The sequence below is a fragment of the Coptis chinensis genome, chromosome 7 (genome assembly GCF_015680905.1).
Source record: "Coptis chinensis isolate HL-2020 chromosome 7, ASM1568090v1, whole genome shotgun sequence".
NCBI lineage: Eukaryota > Viridiplantae > Streptophyta > Magnoliopsida > Ranunculales > Ranunculaceae > Coptis > Coptis chinensis.
This window is the reverse complement of record NC_141462.1, coordinates 7,382,876-7,406,600: the sequence shown is the minus strand read 5'-3', so window position 1 is coordinate 7,406,600 and position 23,725 is coordinate 7,382,876. Positions and strand designations below refer to the sequence as shown.

The window sequence follows — 23,725 nt, the reverse complement described above, 5'->3', positions numbered from 1 at the left end:
CGGATGTTTGATTGGAAGTTTTACACTATACTACTCTTAATCTTACTTTAATTTCACACACAAATAACAATTTAATTATAAAATTACGAGAGAAGATAGAAGAGAGAAAAGGTGTGGAGGATTAAATCCACTCAGGTGACAATCAATTACTATCTCTAAGGACTTCATCACTACATCTCTAATCCTTACTGGGTTCATAGACAAACCCGAAAACGGATTCGTTCTTCCCTTTTTCACTCGATGAACTCATTTCTGAGAACGCCCTGTTAGCATGAGAAATTGAAGAGTATCCATTCAATTCCTGGCCTTATTCTACACCAGTCGTCCAAAGTTCAAGGATTGTTTCAACTAGGAAGCAGAACACGCGACAAGCTCCAATGTCAGCTGAGTCGCACGCACTACTCTAGCTATCTTGAGTTCAAGAATCCAAAATTGGTCATTCACTATCATTTTGTGGCAAGATGTAAACTAAAGTTTGTTCTACCTAAACAAATGACTCAAGGCTCAAGAAATCAAATTTGTTCCTCACATGAGCATTATTAACCCTCCACAAGATAGGGTTTATTAGCTCATAATCCTGGGAATCAATGGCTAAGAAACTAAAAGAGAAGAAAAATAATATCTTTGTTACACTATGGGGAGGACTCCATTAATGGGTTACAAGTTTTCTAAAACAAAAAAGATGATATGTTACGTATGAAAAAACTAACTTATGAATAAAAAAAAATGGAATGAGTGCAAATCACAAGTGCTCCACTTTGGCATTGCTCGATTTTGTCTACCTTAGTGCTCAAATAATGGAGAAACCACTAAGTGATGGGCCCACGTATTTTGACCAATGGTGGGTCTATGTGCACCCTGGTGATTTTTACAACTTCACATTTTTGCGTGGACCTCGTTGCACTAGATCGTTTTGACAATTTATGTGCCGAATTCGGAGTCCAGAATCAGAAGATATGTCAAAATCAATAAATGACATATTAATAGAATCCATATTAACAGAATCAGAAGAGTAAACGACAATGGGGGGGGGACGAAGCACCTGGAAAATGAAATGTCCATTGTCATTAAAATATTTTCTTTTCATGAAATGAAACCAAGCACACAAAACTGAATTACATAACCATTTGAACAATGAATGACTAAAAACAGCATAAAAGTGTAAAACTCAAAGTTAGAGCCCTTCCAGCAAGAATAAAGAGAAATGAGAAGTACCCAACTGATGCACTAAGAAAGGGTTTACCTACGAACAAATAATGAGATTTGCCAAAAGAAATTAAGCCAGTACGAACAAGTTAAAACCCAGAAGTCACCTCCATGAGTAAAAGTTAAGGATTGTGTCTAAATACATCGGACTCCCCACTTTGTCAAAAACTAAAAAATAACGAAAGATATGCCTTATAATTATATGTTGTGTGTGTGTGTGTGTGTGTGTGTGTGTGTGTGAGAGAGAGAGAGAGAGAGAGAGAGGTTACTAAACATGTGCCAAATTGGAAGAAGAAAACTGCCAAGGAAGGAGAACACATTCATATGGAATATTGTAGAGCAAAGGTACACAAACAAACATACAGTGCTTTAGTAAGCTTGCAACAAATTATTTCAAAGCTCTAAGAGGCTGAACTTCATTTTAACTCTTCCAAGATCATAACCTTCAATAAAGACGTGCATGACATGTTTCTAATGGGTGAGATTGCTTCCTCCAGGGATCTATCATCTATGACACAACTTGAACAAATAAAATTCCAACAAAACTAACAAACACCTCATAAACATGCTAATGAATGAAGCGTTTCGACATCACCAAACTTCCACCTCAGAAACATGCTAATAATTGAAGCCTTCCACTGAAACCAAACTTCCAGCTGGTACATTCAGACATCAGTATGTATACTTAACAGATGCAACTATTTGCTCCGGTCTGCTTTCACGAGTCAATAGAGATCTGCCTGAAGTATCAAAAGTTAAACCCCTTTTCAACAGCAATTATAGTGTAAGATGCACCAATTGAAAGGGATTTGATAATGTTATTCAACTTTTGAACAAACAAATTCATCCATGATCCGAAAAGGTAGTAACTAGCATCCAAATAAACAGATGCGTCCAGTATATCATGTCCTATCAATCCCAATCCATTAACATATTCCATGAGTAACTTTTCCCAGAGTTCTTCTTCATCCAAAAGTACTAGAGTTGTAAAATACTCTAGAAGAACATTTCAATATTGTGTATAAATTAGAGTGAACAAAACAATATAAAGAACCAAGGCTCAGAACTTCACATCAGGCTCTAAATCCTGTTCCTGTTCCATTCTGGTTTAATATCCTTACCGGTAGCCATTTCCATATTGTTTTGAACCTCTTGCTTTTTCAATCTCAACTGCTCTGTTCTCTCCCTATGCCTCTCTTTTACTAACTCATCAAAATTAATTATCTTTTATAACTAACAACGGATCCCTATCAATCATCTTTTCATTTTGATAAGCTTCCCTCAACACCGCAATCTTAAACCCACCTTTCAAAGACAAATAAAACAACCCCGAATGTCTAGTAAAAACACTCACAAATGCATTTGAAAACCGATTCTCATCTTTAAGCTTCCCTATAATTGGAACATGCATTCTTTTCAACAAAGACATAGAAAGCAATTCATGAAGAACACCAACAGTCCTTTTCTCCATTTCTGGCAAAGACTACTCTAAATGAGACGTATCACTATAAAGCGAAATATAAGGAAGTTCCATCCAATACCTAACCCATTCTTTCATTTCTTTCCTAATTAAAAACCCACGCGGCAATTTCCTATTAAACGATGGCCTAATACCAATACCCGTTAACCTCGTCTCTTCCTCCACGCTCGTCTCAATAACCGATTTTGCAAACTCCTCGTCCCATTTCACTATCTCCAAAAGCGACTTCTCCTCCCCAGGACACCCAAGTAATCAAAAATAATCATAATACTTGGGCACCAAGTTACACAAAAAATCATCCAGAAAACCAAGCTCCCTCTTCATATGAACTAACTTATCATCCCTAATCACCCTATCTTTAGACATGATCAATAATTTGCATAATTTCCCCACAATTAACCCTTCATTCTCATCTTTAACCCGTTTCTCCTCGTCTAAAAAACTCCATAACCGATTACTTGCGCGTAGAAACGAAACGGGTTGTGTTTTAGGTTTAATTTGTTGACGATTCTAGAAGTAATTCCAAGTTGATGTACTTCCATATATAGACTGATTATATGTTTCCCTTTTTGAAAAAATGTTTTTCTTAGATTAGAGATACGCCCTTCTGGCATAGATAGATTCGTTCATAAACTTTAGGATCTCAACTATGTGAATCAACTAGAGTTTATAACTATTTAGTACCACGAACTTTCGTTTTTTTTCCTAAATGGTACCCGAACTTTGTTTCTCGCCTATTCGTACCACGAAGTTTCAATTTGTTTTAATTTAGTATATCAGTTAATTTTCCATCCAATTCCGTCCAATTTCACTAACGGCGTTAGTACTATTCATGTTAGCACTATTCACACAGCACTATTTACGTTATTGAAATTTATAGCAACAGTTTTTCACTATTCACGTGAACAGTGTATTTTCAAAAAAAAAATTTTGAGAAACACAAAAACACTATTCATGTGAACAGTGGATTCACCTTTTATGTGGACTTTTTTTTAATCAATCTTAAAAATTAATTCTTTAATGAAAAAATAATAAAAAACACTATTCACGTGAACATTGTTTTTTTAAGAATCTTTAATCAATCTTAGAAATTAATTATTTGATGAAAAATAATAATAAACACTATTTACGTGAACAGTGTTTTTATGATTCACGTGAACAACAATTTTTTTTTTTTTTGGTAATCTAATTTTTAAGATTGATAATTAGATTATCACACCAAAAAAAAAAACATTATTCACATGAATAGTAAAAACATTGTTCATGTGAATAGTGTTTTTTTTAATTATTTTTCATTAACGAATTAATTTTTAAGATTGATTTCTCAATCACCATTGTTCCATCAGCAAGATTGTAACTGATGAATTGTGCTTTCGGTGCTCCTGCCTTCATTACACGTGGTCTTTTCATTAGCAATAATTCCTCATACTCCATATCCTCTTCAACCGTCATGGAGCAATCCAACTGATCTACTTTCCTTTTCTTCGACTGCACTAATGCTCAAATAATTAAGGGAACAAGAGTCTTAAGTCACAATGGAGGTTGGTAGCGAGATAACATAACCTACTTTGGTGATCCTGACGCTCCCTTTCTTTACCACTTTTAGTAAAAAATAGTTGGTGAATAGCACATATCCTTTCAACATCCCGTTTTCCCTCCTTTTCAAGAAACAAAATAGCGATATCGAGCTCTTCACCTCTTCGTCAGTGACTTGGACTTTCCCGGTGAAATCCCACACTCCCTCTGAGTGCACGTTCGGGAAGACCTTCTATTTAGCTTTCTCTGGCTGGAAAAATTCTCACTATTTCATAGTGTCAGTTCGCCCAAGATAGCTGCCACTCTCTTTTGGTTTCCTTCACGGTAAAATCCTCCACTTCTGAAAGTGTGAGTTCGCAAGGTAAATCCAGTGTAGCTTGGAGATTCTAACCTTCCTTCCCGGGTTAAGAACTTATGGCTTCCTCAAGCAATCCGGTACCCTCTCGAAAGTCGTATTACTAGTAGTGGGGGACAAGAAACAACTCCCGGAGTTCACCTGTTTGGTCGAGCTAGTTCTTCGAAAACCACAGTGGCATTCAAATCTTTTTTCACCTATCTTCATAGATCGTGTAGCTCGGTTCCCCCCGATCTCATTGAGCAAGGTATTAAACAGTGGGATGAGTATCTTGTTGGATATTTCCTAGACAAAAGGCTATCCTTTCTTCTGATGAAAGGAAGTTCTAGAGAAGAAGTGGAAATTAAAAGGCTCCTTTGATCTCACCAGCGATAAGGAGCTCTTTTATATGAATTTTACAATTCTCGAGGACCGGCCGATGGTGCTAGATGAAGGACCAATCTTTATTGTGAACCGAAAGTGTTTGTGGTTAAACCATGGACAGTTGAGGTAGGGAATTACAAAAACAAGGTTGCTTCAATCCCTCTCCGGGTGAAGCTAATGGATGTGCCTTAGAAGGAAATGTGGACATTTGATGGGCTTTCCTACCTTGCAAGCCCTGGTTGGAGGGGCGCCAATGTTTATGGATCGACGCAATGCCAAGAGGAAAAGATTATCCTTCGCAAGGTTCTCAGATCGAATTCCCGTGAACTTTGAGTATAAAGACTCTTTAAAGGTTAAGGCTGGAAATCGAGAGGTTGAAATTCCACTTGAGTATCCATGGAAGCCTTTGTCCCGCTTCAAAATGCAATAAGTTTGGACATGCCATCGATAAGTGCTCCTCGCGTAACAAAGCGAGGATATGGCAACAAAGGAGGAGAGAGCCAAATAGTGGTGTTGAAGCACTTCCAAGTCAAGGAAATGAAGGCAGAGGGTCGGGGCATGCACAAGGGGACATTTCGAACATGAAGCAATCTTGATGCTAGGAGAGCAATCGCTCTAGAGATAGTAATGTGACAAGTGATGAGCAAGCGTTGACTATCGAATCGAAATCGAATGAGCTAGAAGCTTATAATAGTCAAGGAGGTTGGGCTACATAATCAATCAATCCAAGTGAGACAACTCGTCATCAAGTATAACTCGGTCTCCCGGGTGAATTGAGTGTACTTTTGATAATCTTAATATCAAGGAGCTCAAGCAGTTATGCAAACACCTATTCAACAAATAAGACCAAAGCACCCCGATGAAGGTAATTTTTGCAATCGAAAGGAACATTTTCGAGGAGCTTGCAGATTTAGAAGATGATGATCTCTCTGCCGAGCCCGAATCGTTCGGGGACAAAGACTCCACTCCACGACCACTGCTAGAACCTAGTGTGACTGACTCAAGACAAACAAGAGCTCGAAGAGAAATGAGGCTGAAAAAGAAGAAACAAATGAGAAGAAAGGTAGGGCCACCAAAAGGGAGTGGGAAGAAGAGGAGATTCGGTAACCAATTCCAATGATTAAAATAAGCAGTTGGAATGTTAGGGGGTTAAATGACTTCACAAAGGCAAAACAATTGAATAAATTTCTTGTTGAGAATAAGATTAGTTGTATGGGTATTTTGGAAACTAAAGTACGCATGGAGAAGTTTAGAACCATTGCAGGTTTGGCATGTCCTTCTTGGGCTACAGAGCATAATTACTCTTCTGATGAATATGGTAGAATCTGGATCATATGGGATAGAAATTTTTTGAAAGTTCAAAAAGAGGTGGAAGGGGATCAATTCATACATTGTAAGGTTACTAGTAGGCAGTATGGGTTTACCTTCCTGTTAACGGCAGTTTATGCGAAGAATAGCAGCCATGAAAGACTAATTCTATGGGACGAGTTAAAATCCTTAAGTGTAGGGATCCTTGGTCCATGGTGTGTAATGGGAGACTTTAATAACGCCTTGTACTCACATGAAAAAGAATTGGCGACACACGGCAGTTCACCCTAGAGAGACACGACCTTTTGCAAGTTGCTTGAATGTAGCAGGGTTATTTGACCATTCGGCATCGGGTGTTTTTTCACGTGGAAACGATGGAGAGGGGAAATACTAGGAAATGGTCGAAAATTGACAGATGCCTTGTCAATGTAGCTTGGTCACTATTGTGTTGGCTACAAAAGTGGAAGTCTTAACGCAAGGATTTTCGTGATCATTGTCCGCTGATGATGACATTCCAAAGCTCCTTGGCCACCCCCCGCTTAGATTTTGCAACTTCGGTTTGAAGCATCAAGATTTTGAAGAAACTTTAAAAGTCTTTGGGACATAACAAATCATGGCAGCCCGTGATATGTTAACTAGAAAGAAAGCTGAAAATTTTGAAGCTAGTTTTGAAAGGTTGGGCAAGGAGTTTTTGCTATGATACTTTCGAAAAATAGTGATCAAACGAGAGTACAATTGAAGCAAGTCCAAGAAACACTTCACCGTAACCCTCCGGATTGCTCCCTTAGTACAAAGGAGTTTGAGTTGAGAGAAAAAGCTTTGTTGTTTGATAAAACCGGAGGAAGCCGATCTTTTCCATAGAACCGATATTGATTGGTTGTCGTTCGGGGATAAATGTAGTGCCTATTTCTTTAATGCACTAAAGGAAAAGAAGTCTTGAAGCCATGTATGGGATGTCATCGATGCGCATGGCATTCGAAGAGAGGGAAGAGAGCCAGTAGCTAATGCTTTTCTGCAGTACTACTCAAATTTACTGGGAGTCCCCTCTGTTGCCTCCTGTGATTCTAGGTTTCTCTGTAATTTGCAAGTGAAGGAGATTAATCAGAGTACAAGCCGATTTCTAGAGTCTCCGATCACTGATATGGAGATAAAGGAAGCTCTTTTTGCCATGGAGGATAATAAGTCGCCTGGACCAGATGGTTTCAATGCATGTTTCTTCAAACACAGTTGGGCTACTATTGGGGCTGATTTCACCAGCGCAATCAAATACACATTTCTTCAGAAGAAAATGACAGGAGGGATAAATTCCACTCTTCTCTGTCTTGTGCCAAAAGAGAAGAATGCTACGACCGTGGGCTCTTTCAGGCCCATAGCATGCTGTAATATTGTCTACAAGTGTGTATCAAAGGTTCTAACCAACAGAATGAAGACTTGTATATCCTCCTTAATCTCAAGTACACAATCAGCTTTTATATCGGGGAGGTCGATTCAAGATAACCTGCTATTAGCTCATGAGCTACTAAGGGGGTATTCTAGGAAACATGGTCAGAAGAGATGTGCTATCAAGCTCGATATAAAGAAAGCATATGATTCGGTGTCTTGGCAAGCAGTAGAAGCTATATTGCATACTTTTAAGTTCCCCCTCTTGTTCATTGAATGTCTACAAATGTGCTATGCTTCTCCTTCGCATTCAAGATCTTGGTAAATGGGACTCTGGAAGGGGTATTTTGAAGGAAAAAGAGGGTTCGATGCATGCACCCGATCTCCCCTTATTTGTTTGTACTAGTCATGGGAGATCTTGAGTGCTCTTCTCTACAAAGGGCTTAAGCAGAAAAAAAAAATCAGTGCGCACTCCAAATGTAGGAAACTGGACATATCACATCTATGCTTTGCCGATGATGTCCTAATATTCTGCAAAGGTAATATGGAATCTATGATGGCTATAAAAGACATCTTGCAGGACTTCTCTCAGGCTACAGGGCTTCAGTTTAGCAATGAAAAGACTACTCTCCTAACGGGTAGCATGTCAGAAGAAGAAGGACGAGAATTAGCGGCAGTTATGGATATTTCTCTTGAAGCTCCCCCTATTACTTATCTAGGGCTGCCTCTTACGGCCACTAGACTGGGTATAAGAGAATGTTTGCCTCTTATCGAAAAAATCATGGAGCGAATCTCAAATTGGAAGAATAAATACCTAAATAGAGCTGGAAGAGTACAATTGGTGAAGTCGGTTCTAGCATCGTTCCAAACCTATTGGGCGAAGACATTTGTGTTGCCAAGAACAGTGATTGAGAAGGTGGGGAAGCTGTGCAATAGGTTCATATGGGCAGGGCCAAATATGGAGAGAAGAATGCATCATGCTAGTCATGCTACTCTCATATTTGACAAGGATCAGGGAGGGCTTGGTCTTGTGGATCCAAAAGTTTGGAATCAAGCCGCAGTCTTGGGTTTGGTGTTTAAACTTGCACGAAACTAGATTGTTTGTGGGTTAGATGGGCATGGCAGCAACACATAAAGCACAAGCATTTTGGACGATGAAGGTGTCGGTGGATTGCTCCCGGTGTGGAGAGGGATTTTGAAACATCGAGAAGTCGCATGGAAGTTTGTCCAATATTGTATAGCGAATGGCAATGATACTAGTTTCTGGCATGATCCATGGTGTTCGGGGCCTCTCTACCTGAATAACCAAGCCAGAAGCTTGTTAGGCAACATCGTCCCAGAGGATGCGAAGGTTTCTGCAGTTTTAAGAGAGGGGAGATGGTCAAGCTGTATCATTGATATGCCGGAGGGTGAGGTAAAGGAGTGGATTCTGGGAACTGAGATAAACTCCTACATCGATGAGGATCAGGTGACATGGACCCCAAGCAAGATAGAAATTTCTCTACTTCCTCGGCTACTCAGACCGAAAAAAAGTGAGAAGTAAGGTAAAATGGTTTAAGATTGTGTGGGGAAATATTCATCACAAAGCACTCCTTTACCACTTGGCAGTGTTTTTGGGTACTCTCCCCAACTCGAGAATAGGTTGATGGCCAAGAGGGTGATATCGCAATCAAAGTCTTTGCTTGTGTGGGTGTCACAAAGAGAGTTCAACACCTCTTCTTTGATTGTCCGATAATGTAAAAATGATTAGTCTACTCCATTTAAATGAATGAGTGATAAATTCACAACGTAAGTAAACTAACAACTATTTTTGTTGCTTATTTATCAAAGATATTTTCTACTCTCAATCCTATGAGATATAGTGGAGTAGAGTGATTCGTTCCACTCTTAGTCCTTCCAGATGCTTGTTTTCTAGTCTCAATACTCTACTTAAAGTCAATGAGAGCTTTTCACGAAAAGGGGACTAGACTACGATGCAACTACCCACCTAAAATGCACTAGTCGGTTATCGAATACTAAAGGGAATGCTACGTTGATTCGATGTTAAGGAGTTAGAGGGGATTGATTCCACCTCGAACTCAACTTAATCCACTAGCGACGAAGTCGTAAGTAATCCGAATTGAACTGCTAAAAGCGAGAACAATCGGTTCTTCCTAATCCCTAACTACACATGGCATTTCTACCAATTAATAATTAGCATGTGAACGATTAAACCCATTCTCATGGTGAACTAAACGTTCTAGAGTGGAAAGGAAACTACGACAATCTCCGATAATTGGAATCAAGCTTTCATCAAGGTTTCTCAACCCCCTCTAATGGAGGTTTAGCCTTGAATCATTCCAAGAATCATTTCCATTTAAATTTAAACTAAACATAATATAAAGCATTGAAATTTACTTAATGAAACAATAATGGAATCTAATTAATAACTAAGAATTGAATGATAACAAGAATTGAAATTAGATCTAATAAATTGTAAATGACAAAAAGCGAAATTGAATAATAATAACTATTTATTTGTCTAATGAAATGAAGAACAAAGATTCAAAGGTTTTATCTAAACAAGGATTTGAAACTAATTAAATAAAACAATTAAATCTAGATCTAGAAGCTATTCTAATGGCTACTTTCTATTCTAAGCTATCTACCTAACCTAACTGCCATTAACACTGAGTTAAGCTTTTGTTCTTATACATTCAGATCCAAAATCGTGCATGGGCTTGGAGCCATGTTTTGGGCCGGAGAATCGGGCCCAAAACCCAATTCTTTCAAATCAAAAGGCCTCTTCAGTTGCAGTTCGCTTCAACAGACTTTTTGTCCACTTCTGCTCCTCTGATTGGGTCAAGGCTTGGACCATTGGAAAGCTCTTTCCGAGCCGGTCGTTTTGACATAAGGTAGGCCCAATTCGAGGTCTGAGTCCAAAGATATGGCATTCGGAAGTTCTCTTTACGATTTTTGCTCCTTTATCTCGCTAAAATGGCACGGTTCTACACATAATGGACTTTGAAGCCCGAAATGCATAAAAAACACGTAATCGATTAACTCTTACTTATTATTCACATAATTGGTCTAACAAGATGATTATTAAGGGGTTAAAACTACAGTTTTGGGCTCTTATCAAACCACCCCAAACAAAGATTTTGCTTGTCCTCAAGCAAAGATGAAAATTAGAATAAGTGACCAAAAAATGGAGTTCTAACTACTCGTTTACTGAGTCGCGATTGCATTGACCATATGCAACAAGGCCTTAAACCACTAGGAATTCCCTAGTGGGCGAAGTTATAGCCTCCTCGTGAGAGTTTTCCAATGAAGGTACTCACAAACTTCATCTATACTACAACGACTAAGAAAATAAAACTATTGTTCCTTATTCATGCTCCAAATTATCTATACATCTCACTAGCTATGAACAAGAATAACCAAGTCAAAACCTAAGTTAATATATGCATAATAATCTATCATCTACAATAAACATATACACCATGAGTAGTAGTACTATAAAATGTTTAGCGAGGTTTGTTTATCGAGAACTTCGGAATAAGCGTCCTTAAGTAGGTTCTCACAATAATAGTCAAGAAACAACACTCTGATTTTTCCACTCAAGTTTCATTTACTCCGATTAATGCAATGGGCACACTTTTTACCTTACAATCTCAATGATACACAGGAAGTTCGAGTCGATCAAACACATCTCACACTTACTATCACACTAACCTATTCCTAATTGAGCTAGAGGTCTTTATTAGGTGTTCTGAGGGGATTAGGAGATGGTTTAAGAAGGAAGGAACGGATATTCTAAAGGACAAGTCCGAGATAATAGAGTCTTCATATTATGTAACTAGAAAAACCTTGTTATTTACTTTTGCTTCTACACTTTGTTTCCATCCTTAGCCATATTTTTTCTTTTTTTTCTTTTCTTTGGCTTTTGACTCCTTTTTATTCTATTTTTTGGAGTTTTTATTTATTTCTATTTTTTTTTTTTTTTTTTCTTTTCCTTGGATGGAAACTTCTTTTCTTTTAAAGCAACTAACTAATTTTTGTTTACCACGGTTTTCTCTTCTTCTTTCTTCACTCATTCTATTCTCGGACTTATCTTCATTGGGTAGGTTGATTTATTTTATATATATATATATATATATATATATATATATATATATTTTGTTTTGTTTTTGTTTTTGTAACAGGGTAAAGGAATTGTGGTTTATGGAAGGGGCTAATGAAAGGCTCGAGGGGCGACTAGCGGAAAATAATTCATAGGTTTGAATTTACGGCTATATCGATCCAAAAAGGGCCTAAATTCTCGCTTAGGATATGGTTTAGTGATCAAGCAAGTGGGACGTGTGATTTCTCTATCCGGATTTTACTTCTCCCTTGTGTCATTTCTCAAATGTTTATTTCATATAAGGCTTTTAGGCTATATTCTCACAGGATTTGTAGAATAAGTACTCTAGCCTAGATTTGAAAACTTCTTGCCAAACAATCATAGATACTCATGTAATATATTTATAGATAGATGCAAAGATTATTACCTACATATTAACCTAAGTTCCTAACAATTATTCTGATGCAAAAGCTATGTGAGACTTCTAGATTGTTAAGAGCATGGAGAAAGAAACAATACCAATATTCCTAAGTGTATAGCATGACTTATTTATTTATATTTTTAAATTTTTGAAATTTTAACTAGAAAACAATGCATATTATGTCTATCTATATCCTAACAGATGTCTTAATTACACGAGTTTCTATGCCCCCCAAACAAGAAGCATGCTTTGTCCTCAAAGCATTTAAATAAAGAGGGTAGGAAAAATACCATTGAAGCGCGTGAAAATTCAGGAACATCTGTAAAACAAGGTTAGAACGCATACTAATATAGGAAATAAAAGCCGACACAACTCTCTATAATGAAGTTCTACCCATTATGGGGTTAATGTAATTAAATTGCTTGGGACATAAGCGGACACTAAGGAAATAAAACTTACCTCCACTCCATGTTATTCGTCATCTTCGCATCCTCTACTTCTATAAAGAAGTGAGGCTCCTTCAGCGATCTGCCATGCTATGATAATTTGCCAGGCTTCACACCATTTATCATCTATGGTTGCTAACCTATTAAGTGCCACTTGGTCCGATGGGGTGTAGGGTGCAACTGGTGAGGTTGATCCGCCACCCTTGCCAAGTCATTGCGCGGAAAGATCGAATAATACTATTGGTGGGTCGCACCGTGTCTACCGTAATCCAATCCGTGAAGCGTGTACAAAAAACAGGGAAAGAAACATAGCATAATACGTGAAAATTAGAAATGGGCATAAGAAGGTACTTATGCCTCATGGTATGGGCTCTCGTGCTAAACCGACATCAAAGTTCGGGAAGATCATAGAACCGGCCCATTGGCTAAAAAGCAAGAAAAAGCCTGCAAGTGGCGCCATTCATCAAGAAAAACGCCATTCCCCTAAAATGTTTAGCATAATCCAAAACATAACAGTTCCTATGTTCATGGACCCAGCTACCAAGGCAACGCGTTAGTCCCCTTGGTCCTCAATCTGAAAAATGCCTGCCCCATAAGCCTCGTGCAAAGACTCATAAGTGTAGACATGCATATTATCGACCCATAGCACCATGGGTCTTGTATCTCAGGCATAGCAAGTCCAAGAACAAATGCTAGCAAGAACACGGTAATTTCCATTGGTTCATCGTCAATGTTGATGGAGAACACTTGTTCTCCATCCGGTCTCTCAAAGAAAATGCAGTTATTATAAAAATAAGATGCAAGTGTTGGAGAATAAAGTTCAGCCGGTCTTACCATAAGAGGTTCCTACCAACATATGTGATCACACCTCACAAAACCAAGCACCGTAAAGTAGTGCTTTGGAACAAATCTTCAAAAGATTGTTCGGGTATCAATGTTGGAGATGTCATCTCAAAATTACGCTTTGGGATAGCTACGAATGATCCGGATACTACGCGAAAAACTGAAAAATTACTGGTCCACGCAAGTCGAGTGGCGCCGCCTTCAACCGTATGAGTCGCTCTTTTGTTTTGGAATTCCAAGAACTAGAGCGAGTCGCCAGGCTATGAAGCGCGCCGCTATTAGTATTTTGAATTCCAGTGTTTTAAGCCGAAGTCGCTTTGACTTGAAGCGGCGCTCGACAAAATTTTTCTCGCCGGTGTAGAGTAGCTGAAGGCAGAAATGCTGGCGCCCCGAAAGTTGCAATTTTATGAAAATGAAGTCGAAACGTGGGAATCGCGGGTGTGAAAGGTTAGTGATGGAGTTTAGGTGTAGTGTGAGTTGTGAGGATAGTTTGTATCAAGTTTATATAGGTTTAAAGTTGCTAAAAGGATCGGAAAGTTGCCAAAACTAATTACGGCGGCTTCCTCCTAAAATTTCCAAACTTCGAAAACGGAAAACAACTCATATCCCTGGATTCTAATTCAAACCCAAAGATCTTTTAGGTTGATTTTATGATAGAATGTACCTATTTAATCTAGATTTCATCCTACAATGATACTTAATCATATTTCTGCCTAAACAACCATATTTTTCACCTTGACTCCAATTAATTCTAATACTGAGGGTTATACAAAAATAATGCTTGAATTGATAAAACCACCCCCAAACAAGTTGGGAAAGTGGGGTCAATATGAAACAACCATGCATAATGAAAATAAGCCCTTATATTAAAATTTCATTTTGAGTACCACTACAATATTCAAATTACGGAAATAAAAATTACATTACAATAAAACAACAAAAGTAAATAAAACAACAAAAGTAAATAACACAACAAAAGTAAATAAAACAACAACCACTATCAATCCTCGGACTCTCTAAACAAATCGCCACCGGTGGCGGAGGCACACTCTCTAGTGGTGGCTCCTGGGCTCCGAAGGTCCAAAGAGCAGCCGTCCCTTCGCCGACGACGCCATGCCCTCGTAGGCTGTGTCCTCCTGGGCAGAGTCCGTATGAGGTGGGAAGCGTGCAAGCATATCCACTCTAAACCTGGGCTTCCATCTTCCATCTCAGCCCCTGCCTCCCCCATCTCTCATCCTCTCTCGGGTGCGGATCTCGAAGTTGTGATGAATAGTCGCCTGTCGAGTCCGGAGGTCAATCTTGAGATAGTGTTTAGTGAACACATGCCCCTATGAAGCATAGCCATGCGTTACGCATCGGACCAAACACCTCTGGAAGGCATCTGCATCAAAGCGGTCACGCCCTCCTCATCCTCGGAGGCATCCTCATCCTCCTCCTCTTCATTCCCAGCCCCACCATCCTCTTCTTCTTCCTCTCTATCCTCCGCCCTCCTCCAAACTTGTTGGACACACTCCCTATAGATCTGGCGTGTTCGGTGCGGGGTAATGTAAATCCTCTCGACATTTGGAGTCTTTCATCTTCAAATGATGATCTTGGTGATTAACACGGAAGAGGTGCCAAAGACCTTCCGACCCCCTAATCATGCTCGGCAAAAAACTCCGGGATACGTAAATCGTGCTTCTGCTCTGGAGTATCCATAGATCGATGGAGGCGTCGGACCGATGTCGTTGACCTTGTCCTTCCCTAGGACATTCGACCAATCCATCGGGCTATAGCCCGGTGGTTGGTCCCGAGGATGCCCAAAGTACCTGACAATGGGAGTTTGTATTGTAGCTCCCATTGATGGCGATCCACCCCATCGAGGCTCTACCCGTCAAAACCTGGGGCTCTGTAAAGGTGGCCTCGGATGGATTCTAAGCGGAATGCCTAGAATCTCACCAACAACCCGATGAGTCAACTCCGCTTCTCTTCTTCCTTACCATCACAAAAATCCTACTCCCTCCAACTCCCCGGTGTTGTAGAACCGTCGGACCAAGTCTTCATGGTAGAAGGCGATTAGGTAATACCGAAGACTATTCCAGTCTCTACTAGCCATTTCGTCACCGTAAAAGCGGAGCCGAAATGGTCGGCGATGAAAACTTGCTCGGTATGATTCGGCGTTGTTGAGCCATTTGAAGTTTGAATACGGTTTGGGGTTTGTAGAGGTGTGGTAGTGGTGGTTTAACTTGACCGACTGAAAGAACGATGGTGGTGGCGGTGTGGTGGCGGCAAACACCAAATTTTGAATTTTTTTGGTTTTTGTTGGGTTAAATTGGTGGAAGTGGTTTGGTTTTAGTTTTAGAAGAGATTTGGCTTGGAAATTTGATGGTTGGCGTGAGTTTATGGTATTTCTTTTAATTTTTTTTTTTAGGGTTTTGAGCTTTGTTAATGGCGGAATGGAGTGGAAAAAAGCGATGAACTGTTGCTGAGAATGTAAAAGAAGCGGCCGGGTCATGGGCTGGTTAGGCGGTTGGAGTCGCGGGTTGGGCCCAAGCCCAAAATCGAAATTTTGATTTTTTCGATTTTTTCGCGAATTTCAAATCAAAATTCCGCTTAGTTACCGGGTCCGATTTATCACGAATGAGATATGGAAATGATCAGGAGAGAATTTCCTATCCAATGATCCATAAAACACTCTATTCCGACTTCAGATGACATACGAGATAGTGGAAAACGCCTCGAAGTGCGTGCATGACGTAAGCTATGCGAACGAATGAACTCTAAATTAATAGATTATGTCAATCCAAATCGTAATACAATAAAACGGCCTAAGCAACTCTAATGGGACATAAACATTTTAGTACGGAAACACGAACACCCCACCCCCAAACAAATTTTTACAACGAAGCTTAGAAAATTTGTTTTTAGCAGTGGGTCTTTTAGAGTCAGATTCCCGAGACTTCCTAGATTACTATGTTTATTTTTATTTTTTATTTTTTATTTATTTTTTTTAAAGAAAAACAATAAGCAATAAAGACATAATTCACACCATAGAGAAACATGACTAAAAATCCGAAAAAACATGCAATAGTGGAAAACGTGAACTATGTGAACCGTGGACTTAGGATCCGTACTTACATACCACACACTCCATAGGGAGGGCCGGTTACCTTAATGGTTCACTCGCCAATATATTAAAGTGTAAGGAAGTGCACCAAACACAGAAATTGAGTCGTTTATAGTCGGATACTCGAGACTTTATCTAAAACATATGTATGAACATGCAATTGATCATATATCAACAACCTAAAATAGTTGTGGATCATTCCATAAATAAATATCACGAAAAACATATCCAAACACAATCAAACACCAATTTTCCCTATGACTCAACCTAGTGATATGAAAGGGAAGTCGGATTACCCTATTAGGTAACCTATCATGCACCTTCTTTTTAATTTTTGAATGAGTGGGTGTTCTAGTAAATAAGTGTGGAAAAATGAATGGGTGTGGAGAATATGGTGGATATGGATAAGTTGTAGAAAGACAGCTTGTACACAATGAGGATGTGGTTTTAGCACGAACTCATTCATTGTGTGTGTAGGAATTTATCTCAATTCTGAAAATGAAGGTGTCAAATAGTTTGTCCTTACAAGTATCTATCCGTTTGCTAGGAGGATTTAAAAATTATGAAGCACGGGAGAAACAAAAGGATCGAGTGCAAACTCGAGATTCCTTTGAAAGGGTGGAAGGAGGGGAGTCGAGGTGGATGTTGTGCAAGTTAGTTCTTGATAGGGTGAATTGTCACCTACTCGAAGAAACTCATCAAATTCCTCATCTAGATTGGTCATATCCACATTACTATGGTAGTCCTTTACATCTTTGAAAAATCCTCTATCCCTTCCTCATCAATAATCGTGTATCGACTAGTGTAGGGATGAAAATGTTGAGTCCGACTTTCCAAAGGAAAGAATTTTGGGCATATGACTATCGAGGAACGTGTTGTTGAAATAATCTCGAGCAAAGCTCTCGATCATGCTAACCTCTCCATCCATAGATCGAATCGGGTAACTGTGTCCTTGTTTTAAAACATTGACTTCAACGACAAGATGGCCAAAAGACATGGACATTGAACCATCCGCGGCAATTAATGGCGCGCGTGGCGGTTGCCAAGAAAGGGGCCTTAAAAATGATCGGGACAGAGTCGTTAATGACTTACGTATCGAGGACTACAAAATCAGCCGGATAGTAGAAATCCACGAACTTTTACCAACACATTTTCGACTACACCCTTAGGATACTTAATAGACCGATCAGCCTAATTGCAACGTCATTTTAGTGGGTTGCATCTTGTCTAGACCTATTTGTCTATACAAATAAAATGGGAGTAAGTTAACACTAGCCCCGTGTCTAATAATGCGGTCGTCGTATAGGAATATCCTAAGGTGCATTATCTGATAGGGATCGACCGGGGTCCTTGTACTTAACAATTCCATTATGTTCGATAAGGTTGGGAATTGTTCGTTAAAAAGCGTCTTTTGGTATATTTGTCTTACGCCTAGTAGTAGTACACAATTCCTTAAGAAACTTAGCATGATGTGGTAGCTTTTTAATAGCTTCGGAAGGGAAGGTTTATAGTTAGATTCTTGAAAACGTCCCTAATCTCCTCGTAATTTGTATCCCTAGTTAACATGGCTAATTTTTGTGGAAACGGTGGTTTTACTATATTTAGCAATGGTATCACACGGATGTTTAACCGTGGCTTTCTGTTTTTCTTAGGTTGTGTTTAACCGGTACCTCTCTGTGGTAGGCTCTTCAGTTTCTATTTGATTATCTAGTAAAATAGTAGGTGTAGGGACTCTTGGTGGGGTAACTATAGGCATAGTTACCTTGTTATCAACCTCTGCCGCCCGAGAGTGGTGATGGCATTTATCTCACCTACATTTTCAAATTCATTACTAGTATTATCCGCTACCTCAAAGGCCGTGTTTGTTGTTTTAGGATTATGTATTCGCGTGACTTGGCAACACACCTTTGGTTTGGGCTTTATCTTGAGCCAATTTGTTGGGTTAAATTATTAACGGATTGTAGAAGCCGTTGGTTAGATTGAGCCATGGTTTGGAAAAGTTTTTGGCTCACTTGTATGAAGGTGTCGAAGCGATCCGGTTGTGTGGGTGTAGTAGTCACGGGTGGTGTGGATGGAACTATTTCACGTGAATTATTTATAGGTGGATTCTGATAATTATTATTGACCTAACGATACCTCTATTAGCATTATAATTATTATAATTACCTTGACCTTGTGCTTGACCTTGTCGAGGTTGCACTTGGTTGTTATAATTATTAAAATTACCCCCGACCACATCCTTGTCGTAGTGGAGCTTGGTTAAAAAGCCGTGTGCGTTAGCCTAACATATTGATTATTGTACCCTTGAGGTGTGACTTGTTGGTTATTTCTCCAACCGAAGTTGGGATTTTGTCTCAAGGGCGTTAGGTTCACTATTAATGGAAGAAGCCCGCTCATAGGCTATAGGGCCGATGAAGTCGGGATGCTCGGGACTCAACAAAACTACATGGGTTTGAATTTACATTCATGACGGGGATAGGCTTTTGTTGTGTACAGAAATGGCCTCTACCTTTTTAGTGAGTGATTCGATTAGAGTTTTAAGCTCGAATCGTGTTTAATTTCAAACATACCGGGCGGCCTTAACTGTTGAAGAAGAACTAGGCGAGGGGATATCATCACTACCCCCAATTATTATTTAAACTTAGTTTGGTCTTCTAAAAATTTATAAGCCTCCCAGGCTCCTTTACTTAAGAAACTACCCCCATTCATAATGTCAAGGACTTCTTTATGGTGATGTTGAAGTCCTTTGAAAAGGCACGACTAACGTGTCTTTTGCTAGGTTATGGTGTGGACACTCTATAAGCGATCGGTGAAACGATTCCAAGCCTCTCGAAAATGATTCATGAGGATTTTGTCGAAAAGAAATGAATCTTGGAAAGCATCTCATCCGTCTTTAGGGGTGGGTAAAAATGTTCCATAAACAAACAACAAGTTTAGCCCACGAGTCCACGAGAATTAGGCGCCAAGCAAGTTAACCAAGACGCCTTATCGGCTAAGGTGAAAGGGAATACCCTTAATTTAATTTGTTCCGCACCAACCGTAGGATGGTGGAATGTTGTTAAGACTTGTTCAATCCTACGATGTCTTTGATAAGGTTTTTCATGGTCTAAACCATGAAAAACGGGTAACAAATTAAAAATATTTGGAGGGGATTCTCAAATCCCACTGGTCTGCTAGAACGATGCAAGATTTGGGGCTATCGCTCAAGGCTTTGTAGAATTCGAGAGAGGAGTCTCTCTTTCTTCCCCATTATATCGGTGGTGTGTGTGAAATAGTAGCTAGAGGTGTAGTGTGTGGTATACTAGATAGACTTGTTTGTTCTTTGTTGTTGTGTATTTACGTTAGGTGTTTTGTTCTACCGGACCTTAATCTCATGCAAGACTAAGTCGAGCTTAACTAAACATGCAACACTCCAAACAATTCTGATATACTAGTATAAAACTCTAACGGAGATCGCGAGGTGTGGAAGAAAGGAATACGATTGCGTCCTTGCTTCGCTTATGAATAAGCGTCTTGTTTTACGCTTGTTCAACATATATAGCAGTTTAGAACACCCAAAAATATGAAAGAGCAAAGTTCGAATCAAAGCTGTCGAAATCCGAAAATTTTACACACGTATGCCACCAAGCCAGATAGAAGCCATCGAAAGTAATTTTCAAATTACGGTGTTTTAGGGCTTACTTCGCCCTATAGTGAGTGAGTATTCCCTTTTGTCACGCTGGTGACCCGGTTCGATCCCCGACAATGGCGCCATTTGATAATGTAAAATGATTAGTCTACCTACGAAATGAGTGATGAATTCACAACGTAACTAAACTAACAACTATTTTTGTTGCTTATTTATCAAAGATATTTTCTATTCTCAATCCTATGAGATATAGTGGAGTAAAGTGATTCGTTCCACTCTTAGTCCTTCCATATGCTTGTTTTCTAGTCTCAATACTCTACTTAAAAGTCAATGAGAGCTTTACGAAAAGGGGACTAGACTACGATGCAACTACCCACGAAATGCACTAGTCGGTTATCAGAATACTAAGGGAATGCTACGTTGATTCGATGTTAAGGAGTTAGAGGGGGATTGATTCCACGAACTCAACTTAATCCACTAGCGGCGAATCGTCAGAAATCCGAATTGAACTGCTAAGCAGAACAATCGGTTCTTCCTAATCCCTAACTACACATGGCATTTCTACCAATTAATAATTAGCATGTGAACGATTAAACCCATTCTCATGGTGAACTAAACGTTCTAGAGTGGAAAGGAAACTACGACAATCTCCGATAATTGGAATCAAGCTTTCATCAAGGTTTCTCAACCCCCTCTAATGGAGGTTTAGCCTTGAATCATTCCGCAATCATTTCCATTTAAATTTAAACTAAACATAATATAAAGCATTGAAATTTACTTAATGAAACAATAATGGAATCTAATTAATAACTAAGAATTGAATGATAACAAGAATTGAAATTAGATCTAATAAATTGTAAAATGACAAAAACAAAATTGAATAATAATAACTATTTATTTGTCTAATGAAATGAAGAACAAAGATTCAAAGGTTTTATCTAAACAAGGATTTGAAACTAATTAAATAAAACAATTAAATCTAGATCTAGAAGCTATTCTAATGGCTACTTTCTATTCTAAGCTATCTACCTAACCTAACTGCCATTAACACTGAGTTAAGCTTTTGTTCTTATACATTCAGATCCAAAATCGTGCATGGGCTTGGAGCCATGTTTCTTCTCCTGGCCCAAAACCCAATTCTTTCAAATCAAAAAGGCCTCTTTCACCAGAGTTCGCTTCAACAGACTTTTCGTCCACTTCTGCTCCTCTGATTTGGTCAAGGCTCGGACCATTGGAAAGCTCTTTCCGAGCCGGTCGTTTTGACATAAGGTAGGCCCAATTCGAGGTTTGAGTCCAAAGATATGGCATTCGGAAGTTCTGGCGATTTTTGCTCCTTTATCTCGCTAAAAGTGGCGCGCTTACGCATTATAATGGACTTTGAAGCCTGAAATGCATAAAACACGTAATCAGTATTAACTCTTACTTATTATTCACATAATTGGTCTAACAAGATGATTATTAAGGGGTTAAAACTACAGTTTTGGGCTCTTATCATTGTCCGTTCTCAAAACCGGTCCGCGTAATTTCAAGATAGACATGGGACTGCCAGAGATGGTGCGAGCATCGCATATCGAATGGTATTACTTGATGAGACTTTGCAGAGCGAACACCTTAGCTTCTGAAGTGATAAGAGCCTTTACCAGTGCGGCAGTCCAAACCATTTGGAATGAGCCAAACCGAGGCCGAAGAAGACAGATTTCGGTCGGCCAGATGTTGTGAGCCGAAAAGTCTTGAAAGCGAAATGAAGATCTATATGGGTAAAACACTGGAGCAGGTAAAGGAGGAAGAGGCTACAAAAGTGCTGCTGGCGAAACTGGGAATAGGAGTTACTCTAAAGCAAAGAGATGAGGTATGGGTAAAATGGAGTAAACCACCTGATGGGTTAGTAGTACTGAACTCAGATGGATCGGTATAAAAGGAAAGGGCCACTATGGTGGAGCGGTAAGGGATTGGAATGGAGATACTCTAATGGCGATAATGGCAGCTCAACGAGAATGTCGATTACATACCGTGAGTTATTGGGAGTTCATAAAGGGCTAGAAGGTGCGGCAAATATGAGGATTAAGCGTAATTCAAGTGCGGTCCGGATTCTCCGAGAGGCGTCGCGGATTTTGGCGAAGGAGGAAGAGGAGGTGCCATGGCAATCGCCGAACATAGCCGCTCATATACAAGCTGAGATTTTGAAGTTCAAGATGGTCACTTTTAAGCATGTTTTTTTCGAGGGTAACCAAGTCGCAGATTATCTATCTAAGCTAAGTAGGAACTTTTGTAATGAGTGTGTGTACTTTATACCACCACTGGATCACAAACTTAATTATTTGATCTTAGCGGATAAGGTAGGGAAGATGTATCTGCGAGTTTCTTAGTCCCATATATAAAGATTAGGGAGTCCAAAACCCCCTAGTTATTTCAAAAAAAAAAAAAAAAAAAAAATTGATTAAAGATTCTTTAAAAAAAAATTGTTCATGTAAATAGCGAAAACACTGTTCACATGAATATTGTTTTTTGTTTTTTCAAAATTTGAATTTTTGAAAAACACTGTTCACGTGAATAGTGCTAACACCGTTAGTAAAATTGTACGGAATTGGATGGAAAATTAACTGAGGTACTAAATTGAAACAAATTGAAAGTTTGTGGTACGAATAGGCGAGAAACAAAGTTCATGTACCATTTAGGAAAAAATGTGAAAGTTCGTGGTACTAAATAGTCATTAACTCAATCAGCTATTTATGCCCATGATCTTGCAGAGAAATATATGTGAGTGTTATACTGTGTTTGACTTGGTATCAGAGCTTCCAGTATTCACCATCGAAGAACAAACCTTCTGTATTACGACCCGGTTCGTTTGAAACTTCTTTGACTACTTTTCGACATAGATTGTAGACATTATCATTTTCGATTGCTTCATCTAGTCGTTGGTCTTTTCGCCACATTACTTTTAGACTTGAAATTGATGCAATAATTTGAAGTTACGGGTTGAAATGACGATGTGGAATTTGACGAGTTTTTAGTAGCAAGGTTTTGGGGATGGATTGATGATTTTAGGAGAGAGATGGATTGAAATGTTTGCTGGTTGGGTTAAATGGTCAAAGCTCAAAAGCCAATGAGGTAGTTGATGGGCCATTAGTGTTCAATAATTTAATTTAATTAGGCCTTTAGAGTTTTTATTGAAAGTTGAAACAAAATTCTTCTAATACTCACATTTTACAAGGGCCACCTTACAACTAATTTTCATAACAACAATGCAACACTAGTCCATAATAGGTTATGAATTTAATAGATCCCCCAAAACACAAACCATCAAAACCTGACACAATATGACAAAGGTGCTAAAACAATTCAAAGGAATTCCATGGTGAGACGGATTTTTGATTGGAAGTTCTACACTATACTAATCTTAATGTTACTTTAATTTCACACACAAATAACAATTTAATTATAAAATTACGAGAGAAGATAGAAGAGAGAAAAGGTGTGGAGGATTAAATCCACTCATGTGAAAATCAATTACTATTTTTAAGGACTTCATCAGTACATCTCTAATCCTTATT

At 38.9% G+C, this 23,725-nt stretch overlaps 1 pseudogene; it reads right to left on the bottom strand.

Moving 5' to 3' along the window:
* Nucleotides 1–1,954: 1,954 nt before the first annotated feature.
* Nucleotides 1,955–23,134, bottom strand: LOC147485669 (protein WHAT'S THIS FACTOR 1 homolog, chloroplastic-like; annotated as a pseudogene).
* Nucleotides 23,135–23,725: the final 591 nt, after the last annotated feature.